A 10753-nucleotide genomic window follows, 5' to 3' on the forward strand; every position below is an offset into this window, starting at 1 on the left:
AGGTCTCCATGCCCACACTTGAGGACTTAGTAACCTATAGCTCAAAATAGCCTCATAATATGCAGGTCCTCTTTCAAAAATTGTTAAGAATCCCAAATGGTGGTAGCAAAGCAGTAAACCAACCCCCATCTGACTACATGGATTGCACACCCATACAGTGGGTCACAGTTCTGAAATAACCTCTCTCCATGCCCTGTGAAGGATCCCAGTCTCTGTCTTCCCATCACTCTGCCCACAGTGGAACATTTTATGAACCACAGTTTAAGGCTTTGAAGCAGCTTCTCTTTGTATATAAAAGAATTAAGTATTATTTTTACCTTTCTTTTTTACCTTTCTTTAATAACTTTTGAGCTAATTTTTTTTGTTCTACCTCTTCAATGACAACCCTGCTAAACAGTTTAACCTCAAAACTCACATGAATTCTTGAGACCTGAAGATGGCTATTGAGAAAATTACCCAGAGAGGAGGGCTTTATAATGTAGGTATGTGACCCCACTTCAGATAATTCTATCTTGTTGCCATGGTTCTCTTTCTATGTGGTTGTCTTCTAACATTCTATATTAAAGGAGGAAAAAAAAAGAATTCATCAAGAAATGACTCATGTAACATCTGTGTCTTTTCTAAAGTATTATAATGAGTTCAGGTGGCAAGAATTGTCAAAACATGTGTGTCATCTAGTTCCAGCTTGCTTGGTTCCTCGGGATGCCAACATTCTTCAGGACAAGCAGGACTGCTATTGTGACTATTTCCTGGTTGGACTCCAAGTTGCCAAGATTGAACATTAAATCCCACCACCAATTCCATCAGAAAGCAGTTCAGTGCTCCTTGGGAGTCTTGTTCCAATCAGCTACTGTTGCAGCAACGACTTTGCAAACAGAGTCTTGTCCTCTATTTCAAGATGAATCTTTTGTGATGTTTGAGCTTTTGGAGGGGAAAACAGAAGTTCAAGATGTAATCCTCACTGGAGCAGGTTCAGAAACTCCATTTTATCATTTCACCCAGAGGTGACAGGGCATTAGGAAACAACAGTTTCACATTTTCACACTAACCGTGCTCAGACTGTCAAAGAACCCATGCCAATGTGTAATTAATGTATACATGTTAGCCTGATTTTGGGGGACACAAGGGGGGATGATTATATGCTTCTCAGGGAACCTGTTCATACCATCAAAATCCAAAGGACTGGAGATGTGGGCCACATTTGCTTGGCATGGAGAATCTACGTGCAGGGTGTAGAACTATCTTATCCTTGAGGGAGTTACAATAAATCTGATTAATTATTTTCTTCCCCCAACCCTGAGAGAACATTTTGTAGCCATCAAACATAAGAATCAAGTAAATGCAGAGCCTGTCACTTTTGAACAATGTTAAATAAACACTGACCAAGCTGCTGTTCTCCATGCCCCAAATTTCAAAGCATGTTCATTACAAACATGATAAAGTTGATTTCTGACTTGTTCTCCACTTAATCCTTCCATGAGCAAAATTTTACTGGAGAAAAACTTCAGAAGACAACTAACTTCCCTGAGGAGATCAGAAAGGTGTTTCAACCTAATCAGTATAACTTTTTCAGTGTAGCACAGGTTTGAATTCTGCCTCTGGTTCAGAGTTTAGGTTCAGAGGACAGAATCCAACCAGCTGGTTCAGGTATAAAGTGATTTATTTCAGAGCATTAAACATTATGAGAATTATAGAAAGGACTGAAGAATCAGAATTTGGGAGCTTCTTTTGGAAACGGGGCTTCCAAAGGAGCTGCTACCTCTTCCAAGATCTAGAAACAACTTTCTGAATTCTGCCACCATAACCAATTCAGGAACCTGCTTCAGCAGGAAGCCTACAATTAGGAGGCTTCTTCTACAGCTGCCACTCCAGAACCAAGTCCTCCCTGACCCATTCTTACCCACAAAAGGGCTATTCTGCACCCTCTCTTCTAACACCATCAAAGCTAGCAACCAACACAAACATGTCTGTCAAAGGTGCTCCAAGAGAAGTCAAATACTCTACAGATTCTCATCAGCATAAACTTCTGAAAGAAAAGTACAGCCCCTGCCTGCTGTCATCTTCTAAATCTCATGTAAATACATCAATTTGTGAAAGTAAAAGAAAGCTGAAAATCTAGATGCAAGAGGGTATGGACATTGTAGTTTTCAGACATCCAGCATCTGGTTTGAAGACCCACTACAAGCCCCGCACAGTGGTGTATGCCTGTAATCCATCAGCTCTGGAGGCTGAGGCAGGAGGATTGCAAGTTCAAAGCCAGCCTCAGCAATTTAGCAAAGCCCTAAGCAATTCAGTGAGAACCTGTCTCTAAATAAAATATTTTTTTTAAAATGGCTCATGATATGACTCATTGGTTAAGTGCCCCTGAGTTCAATCCCTAGTACCAGAAGAAGAAGAAGAAGAGGAGGAGGAGGAGGAGGAGGAGGAGGAGGAGGAGGAGGAGGAGGAGGAGAAGGAAGGAAGGAAGGAAGGAAGGAAGGAAGGAAGGAAGGAAGGAAGGAAGGAAGGAAGGAATCAACAACAACAATAAAAATCCACTGCAAGGTAGGTGGAATGTGCATCAAGCACTGGTTCACTGTGGGCTCAACTAGACTCAAGATTAGGTGGGGTCAAAGTGATCTTTTGGCTCCCTTATGGTGCCTAATATTGAGCCAGAAAGGACTACTGGAAGCTTTGGGACTTGATGGAAATTATCCCTTGGCCATGGAAGCAGTTTTCAGCAGCCAATGTTTTTCCTCAGCAACCAGGTTCAGTGCAGACAGTTCACAGGGGTTCACTAAGACACTTCTCCAGGACTTTAGATGTGACCATTTGATACTTTCATTTGACAGGTAATATTATACTGCCCAAACCAGAGAAGCATTTAGTATAATAATATTTACTTAAAGAAGGTGGTTGTTAGCTGTTATTAGGGACTCATTTGAGAATCTCCAAAAAGAATATGTATGGCCTTGCTACCCAGATAGTACTCATACACAAGATCCTGTGTATAATTTCAGAGGATGCATGGGTATACATACACATCTCTCTCACACACACATACACACACACACTGGTTCCACACAACCCAGCAAGGGAGCCTTGTCATCCCAATTTGCCCAGGGGAACTTGGGCTTTTAACACTGAGACTGGGAAATTGCTGGAAAAGTAGGATACTTTGTCATCTAGTTGACTCTGAAAATGTCCTGAGACCCTTCACATGGGAGAAAGGCATCTCAAGGTTTCACAAAGCCTCATGATTGTTGCACTCAACTGAAGCAGATCATTGGCCTGGAAGTCTAGACCCAGAGACCATTAGGGACCACCCAGGGCCACACAGCCAGTGGTTGGCACAGACAGGGCTAGAACACAGTCTCTCAGTTCCTGGTATAGCTCTTCCCTGGACAGCCAAACTTGGGCCCCTGGCTTGGAACTGGCGGAAAGACCACTAACCACAGAATACAGCCCTGCAGGCCCAGCAGCTCCCAGGATTTAGGAAGCCCAGAGAAGGCTACTGTCACTCCAGTTCAACTCCCCTCATCCTGTGCTCTAGGACACAATGTGAGGCAGCTTAGAGACTTAGAGTGAGTCTGGTACCCAAGCAAATAAGAGTCCCTTTATTTCTATGAAAGTCTTTCCCTGCTACTTGCTGGTCCCTATAACTTTTTTCAAGGCAATTAGAAATTAAAGGCTTAAAATGAAACTAAGGAAGTGATGTGACAGCTGCATTGTGAATGTGCCCCAGTGCCACTAAACTGTACACTCACAAATGCCGCTGAATTGTACACCTAAAACTAAAGTGGTTCAAAAAATAGAACAGTCAAACTGGGAGGGAATGATTGTGTTTTTCTGGACCTTTTTGTGCTGCTGTGATCTGTTTCTGAATTTACCACTGGCATAATCCCTTCAAGCATGAGTCTTTTTCTTCTAGGCTGGGCCATCTCCTTTGTGAACAAGACCTTCTTTTCCAAAGCCAATGGAAACAGAGGTGGTGCTCCCAATGTGGCCGTAGTGATGGTGGATGGTTGGCCCACAGACAAAGTGGAGGAGGCTTCAAGGCTTGCAAGAGAATCAGGAATCAACATTTTCTTCATCACTGTAGAAGCTGCTGCAGAAAATGAGAAGCAGTACGTGATGGAGCCTAACTTTGCCAACAAGGTTTGTAATTGCCAGAGACTCACCCACAGTCAAGCTCCCCTGTACTCTGAAAAGCTGAAATTCCAGGAAGATTGTTTTCTTGGGCTTTCAAAAGTGTATGAATCTCACATCTAGGTAGTGGTGTCTCCAATGAAGGAACCTCAAATTACTCTCTCAAAGAAAAGTCTCACCCACCCAAGGCCAGCAGCTTGGGAACAGAAGGCAGGAGCAGTGTTCCAAAGGTCTCATGTGGAGGCTCTTCCTTGCTCCTCCCACAGCATCAGGGACCTCGACCAGGCAGTCCAGGAAGGCTTCATATAAACACATGAGCATGCACATGTATGTATATACACACACACACACAAATGCACTTTCACACAAACATGCTACAAATTAATCAATCTGATAAACAAGAGAAGGGAGGTGTTGCGGCATTTCAGGCAGGTCATGTTTCCAATGCTACTTCTGGGTTCTGCTGAGATGTCTGGCTGGACGTGAGGCAGGACAGATGGGATAGTTGGCCTCCTGTTCCAGTCTACTAAACCACCTTTGGTGTTTTCCAGTGGCTGTCCACGTAAACCTTCCTTCAAAGGCAAAGCTTCAACTGAAGGACAGAAGGAGAGAAGAAAGGATGGATGGAGGGAGGAACAGAGCCAGCAAGCTTGGACAGCTTGTCTTTTATTTTTTATTTTTTATTTATTTTTTTTTGTACTGGGGTTTGATTCTAGGGGTGCTCTACCAGTGAGCTACATCCTCAAGTCTATTTATTTATTTATTTATTTATTTATTTATTTATATTTGAGACAGAATCTTGCTAAGTTGCAGAAGCTGGCCTTGAACTTGGGATCCCTGCCTCTGTCTCCTGAGTTGCTGAAATCTCAGGCCTGTGCCATCACGCCTGGCAAATCTTGTCCGTGATGCTCCTCCAACTTTATTATTATATGTTTTTGGAGCTAATAAGGCCGGACCTCCTGCAGCATAGCAGGCTGCTGACTTCTTCTTGTTCCATGAAATCCTCTTCATTGGCTTCCTGGCCCTGTGCAGCTGTTATTTCACTTGCTCTTTTCTTTTCTTCCATTATGTACCCTGAACATGGACCTTTTCAGGACTTAGATCCTGTTCATCCATCTTCCCTCACAATCTTCTCCTCCTCCAGTCTCCCCAGGGCCACAGCTTCAGTCCTCACCTCTTGAGCTGTACAGTCTTCTCTGTCCAGATGAAAGACTCTCTCCCAGCACCTACATACTATGGATTGAGCCCTAGGGTGCTCTACCACTGAGCTACATCCCAGCCCTTTTTATTTTTAGACAGTCTCTTGCTGTTGCCCCTGCCTCAGACTCCAAAGTCATTGTGATTGTAGGCATGTGCCATCACACCTGGTGACCTTTCCCTTCTTGGAAGCCCTGTCAGAACCTGAAGTCCTACATGCAGCAAGCCAAGTTCATCATCATCTTTCCCACCCAAACTGTCTCCTTCTCGGGACTCTGCATGAACAGGCCCAACCATCCCAGAATTCCTCATCAGCTCCCAAACTGCATCCCTTTTCTCTCTGTTCTTTCTCTTGCCCAGTGACATCTCCCCACTTCAAGTCAGTATTTAACATCTTACCTGCCTTTCTCCTGGGTCTCCTGTGTAGAGATTTAACAGTGAAGCCCAACTCATGCTTGTAAAGAGTTCTTCCAACTTTGGGGCTCTTGCTCCAAACCCTTCACTGTTTCTCTTTGTTCTTGAGGCCTTCTAAAGCATGGTCCCAACCCTGCTTCTGGCCCTGCTGCTGTGACACCACACAGGCCCTGTGCTCAGGCCAATGGCCACCTGTCCCTGGCTAGCACCACCACTCTCTGCTGCTGGAATCTCACACAGGCTGTCTGATAGGGATACTGCCTCTCCATCCAGAAGATCAGCTTCCTACCAGCACTCAACCTCTTGTGCCGCCTCGTCCATAGAAAGTTTTGTAACCTGCTTTAGGTTTTCACAAATCAAAGAAAACATGTATTTTTCCTGGAATGTTTAAGCCATTACTAGTTTCAAAATAATTTTTTAATTATACAGATTCATCCGTAGTCATGAGGTCAGACATGCTCTGTGACCCATAAAGGAAGGGACAGGAAGAAGGAACACTAGACCTGTCACTTCCAGGAACACACCAGCAAGTTTGCTCAATGTTTATTTGTAGCTGACTTGAATTTTTTCTGGAACAAGCTTAGGCACAAGTAAGTAAATATTTGTTTGCCTATTGGCAAGGTTGTCTGGAAGGCAGAGCTTGGGTTTTGAAGGCAGACAGCTAGGCAATCTAGTTTGGGGAATTCAGGCATGTCCCCTTGTAGTGGCCCTCAGTTTGTTCTCTAACAATGGGGGGGGCATTGTTCCCCTTGTAGGGTGAGGTGAGGATTGAATGAGAGAATCTCTCCAAAAGCACCTAGTACGACCCTGACCCATGTGACTACTCAGCAACTCTGGGGCCCCTTCCCAGTGGGTGCAGCCTGCTCTGGAAACATTCCTCAGTCACTTCTTAGGTGTGCTCTGTTTTCCCCAGGATAACAAAAGCTTTCTTTAATTTTCTCATGCATTGGTGCCCACCAATGCCAGTCATGGCTGGCTGCCAGTACAAATGAATTGAGCTGAAGAGGCATAAATCTGAAGCAGAAATCAGTGACTTACATCTCCCTGTGAGTTTGCCTAGCACAAGGGCTTCCCACTGAGGCATTGTTATCTGTGGAGACAGGAGTGATTTCAGAGATTACTGGAGAGGTCTTTGTCTCAGCAAGTGCCTACATAGGGGAACAGAAAGGGAAAGAGCCATCAACAAGGACCAGCACAGTAAACAGGAGTCTGTTTGCTTCTTCACCCACCTGGAGGCCCAAGGTAAGGGTGCCAGGTTGGGGGACTTGACTGCTGACCTGGTGAGTGTCCCTCCCCTCTGTCCTCCAGGCTGTGTGCAGAACCAATGGTTCAACGTGCAGAGTTGGTTGGGCTTCTCCAAGACCATGCAGCCCCTGGTGAAGCGGGTCTGTGACACCGACCGCCTGGCCTGCAGCAAGACCTGCTTAAATTCAGCCGACATTGGCTTTGTCATTGACGGCTCCAGCAGTGTGGGGACAGGCAACTTCCGCACAGTCCTGCAGTTTGTGGCCAACATCAGCAAGGAGTTTGAGATTTCAGACTCAGACACACGTATCAGGCCGTGCAGTACCCTACGAGCAGCAGCTGGAGTTTGGGTTTGACAAGTACAGCACCAAGCCTGACATCCTCAACGCCATCAAGAGGGTGGGGTACTGGAGTGGTGGCACCAGCACTGGCGCCTCCATCCACTCTGCCCTGGAGAAGCTCTTCAAGAAGTCCAAGCCCAACAAGAGGAAGCTGATGATCCTCATCACCGAAGGCAGGTCCTATGATGACGTGTGGATACCAGCCATGGCCGCCCATCAGAAAGGTAGGGGGAATCTGGCTCAGCCAGCTGCTGAGGCTCCTCTCTAGGGCAGGGAGAGGCTGTCCTTGGAGGGCAAGGAAGGCTCTGCTTTTCTGTGCGTTGGTTTTGTCTGTGACTCTCAAAAATGTTCAAAGCCATTAGAGGAGCAAATATTGCAGGTGTCTGAGTAGCAAAGAGGGAAGGATGAAGGGCAGCCAGAGACTCCCCCAGTGTCTTTGAAAACAGGGAGCCTTTCCTTGACCTCCTACATCCTGACGCTTTTCCCACCAGGGCTTGAGACACTAAAAGGGAATTCCATTTTTCCCTTTCTATGAAAGAAAAACAAATCCCTAGCTGTGTTGAAGACACCAATTTGTCCTTAATACCTTTTAAAGACTAATAATGTTCTTTAAGGAAGTCGTACTATGTTTGTAAATTAGATATTGAGGGTTTGGGGGGAAAACCCTAAGAAATTTTGATTCAGAATATTTAAAAGTGATATTTCCATATAAAAATTTCTAAGTTGTCGAGAGAAGGCTCAAAAACACACAAAAAAATGAGGGCTGAGGATGTAGCTCAAGTGATAGTGTGCTCGCATGGGGCACTGGGTTCGATCCTCAGCACTACATACAAAAAATTAAATAAAGATATTGTGTCCACCTAAAATTAAGAAATAATTATTTAAAAGAACACAAAAAATGAACAAAGTACTTAAGTGTTTAGAAAATAAATCACATTCATGAATTAATTAATATATATATGTATATATATGTGTGTATATATATATATATATATATTTGAGAAAAATATATATATATATTCTCAAAAGTGCCATAAAATAGCATGAAAATATAATAGCCTGAAGAAACCCAAAATGATAATAATAATAGTAATATTAAATGGGCTGGGGTTGTAACTCAGTGGTAGAGCGCTTGCCTAACAAGTATGAGGCATTGGGTTTGATCCTTAGCTCCACATAAAAATAAATAAATAAAAGGTATTGTAGCCATCTACAACTAAAAAAAAGAAAAATAGTAACAATAACAATGATAAAACTGAATAAAGTAGTCAGTGGAACTGGAGACCTCTAAGTGCTAGGGTACAAAACTCACACAATGCAGTGGTCAATTATTTTTCCCTTTTCTGTGCATACTTTTAATATGGGTTATTTTTTCAGGATTTTTTTGTATTCTTGAGAGCTGCTTTAAATCCTTCCTAAGACAATTCTTAATGAATGGGTGGTGCTGACTTCCAGAAACCAAAGTATCTAGACAATGCATTCAGGCAAAGTCTTCTCAGGGACTTGCCTTTTGCAGAGTCTGTGGGGCACCTTAACAATGGTGAGATGGTGATGTTCTTTGTGCCAGTTGTCACAAATTCCCTTGGTCTCACATCAGCAGAGTTGGTTCAAGGGCCATAAACTACCCGCTCCAAATCCCAGAGTGAGTGGCACATGGGCCAGCTCTTGGCTCATCAGCCCAGGGCTTTTTCTAGCACATCTGTCCAAGCTCACGTTCAGTCCCACCCTCACTTATTTCTCTAGGAACCTTCTTTGGGCCTCACCCAGGAAGTGAGGGAATGAGAAGACTGTTGGAAATGGGAGCTCTCAGGGGATCGTATTCTGAGAAGCTTTAAAGAACTGGGACCAATAGATACAAATTACATGGAGGCGGGTTCCTGCTCAGCCAAACACTGTGATTCATCTAAAAATGCAATGAGCATTGTGTTCCTAGGATAATCCAAGTCCAGAGTTAACAACCATCTGTCAGAATTGACAGTAGAAGGTTCTGTGCAAGGGTGGTCTCAAGGATCTGAAACGTTGCATACTGTTCTCTAGTCTTTATCGGGGGATATTCTTTCTTTCTTTCTTTGAGCAGAAACATGGGCTTGCTCAGTCTAAGCTCGGTTCCCATGGCCACTTGACCAGCATTTTAAAACCCAAGGCTAACTTCCCCTAATTGAGACAATATTCAGAGAAAAGAAGCTGGAGAGGTGAGAAAAGGGACTGGCAGCTCATATGCAGCATGATGGATAACTGAAAGCATATTAGACCAGAGCTATGTGAAGCATTGATAGCTCCTAATAAGCAGGACTGTACACCTAGAAGATGAGATGAGCCACTGGCAGAAAGGGGGCTGCAGGGCAGGTGCCTGGGCAGGAAGACCACCTCAGGTTCTGCCCTCTGTTTCCTGGCCATCCTTTGCATCCACCCTGGTTAACCTGAAGGTGGTATAGGAATAGGAATTTCTAGAGTAAGGTCAAGTACCTGATATCCAACTGCCCCAAACCAAATCAAGAACTATCACAGCAGGCAGTCTCTCCATTTTCCCCACTAAAGATTGTTACCTCCTCTCTGAAGTGGATGCTCAAAAGTATTTCTTGAATGAATGGATGAATGAATGGCCATACCTGGTCTTAATTCTAGAACCTAGAGTTCCATGGGAGTTTTTTTTCTTTTGCTTGACATATTTCTGATTTGGGATTGGGTTGTGCTGACAGGGCAGCAAAAAGGCAAAGATTCATCAACAACACTTTTTCTTAAGGGCATTTGTTTCATCTGATCTTTGTCCCCATAGGAGTGATCACCTGTGCAATAGGGGTTGCATGGACTGCACAGGACGAGCTGGAGGTCATTGCCACTCACCCTGCCAGTGACCACTCCTTCTTTGTGGATGAGTTTGACAACCTGTACAAATCCAACCCCAGGATCATCCAGAACATTTGTACAGAGTTCAATGCAAAGCAGCGGAACTGAATTCAGAGCAGCAAAGCATAGCAAATGCTGCCTTACTGACTGGCTCTTTGGACCATCCCTGTGCTTTCTGGGGAACCCACAGGGTGGGCGAGTCTTGGGGAGGGCTTGGGCAAACAAGATGCATTTCTATTCTTTGCTATTGCAGTTCTCATATGTCAAAATTTGGCACTGGAAATATGATCATCGACTTATAGATTGAATCAAAATGATAAGTCATTTTTAGGGTGCTGAGGATTTACATTTTGACAGTTGTTTTCAAAATCCATGTTCAGAAGAGAGTGCAGCACTTATAATAGGCTTAAGTGGAGCTTTTGTGAGAATTTTTTATTTTTATTTCTCATTAGAACTCTGTAACCCTCAACAAGTTTCATTTTGTCATGACAGTGTAGGAGTTGCTTAATTAAATGTTTAAAAGGATCACGTGCACTCTTTCTCACTGTGTCACGTGTCATGGGGTGGGAGTTCTGTGATGT

The 10753-nt window shown here is 44.0% G+C and overlaps 1 pseudogene across 1 annotated transcript; it reads left to right on the forward strand.

Moving 5' to 3' along the window:
* Window positions 1-364: 364 nt before the first annotated feature.
* Window positions 365-10280, forward strand: LOC308640160 (vitrin-like; annotated as a pseudogene). Its single transcript has 4 exons — window positions 365-482; window positions 3911-4141; window positions 7048-7549; window positions 10102-10280. The product of its transcript is annotated as a vitrin-like (transcript).
* Window positions 10281-10753: the final 473 nt, after the last annotated feature.

The sequence above is a fragment of the Spermophilus citellus genome (assembly GCF_964194105.1).
Source record: "Spermophilus citellus genome assembly, contig: SCAFFOLD_290, whole genome shotgun sequence".
In the NCBI taxonomy this organism is placed as follows: domain Eukaryota; kingdom Metazoa; phylum Chordata; class Mammalia; order Rodentia; family Sciuridae; genus Spermophilus; species Spermophilus citellus.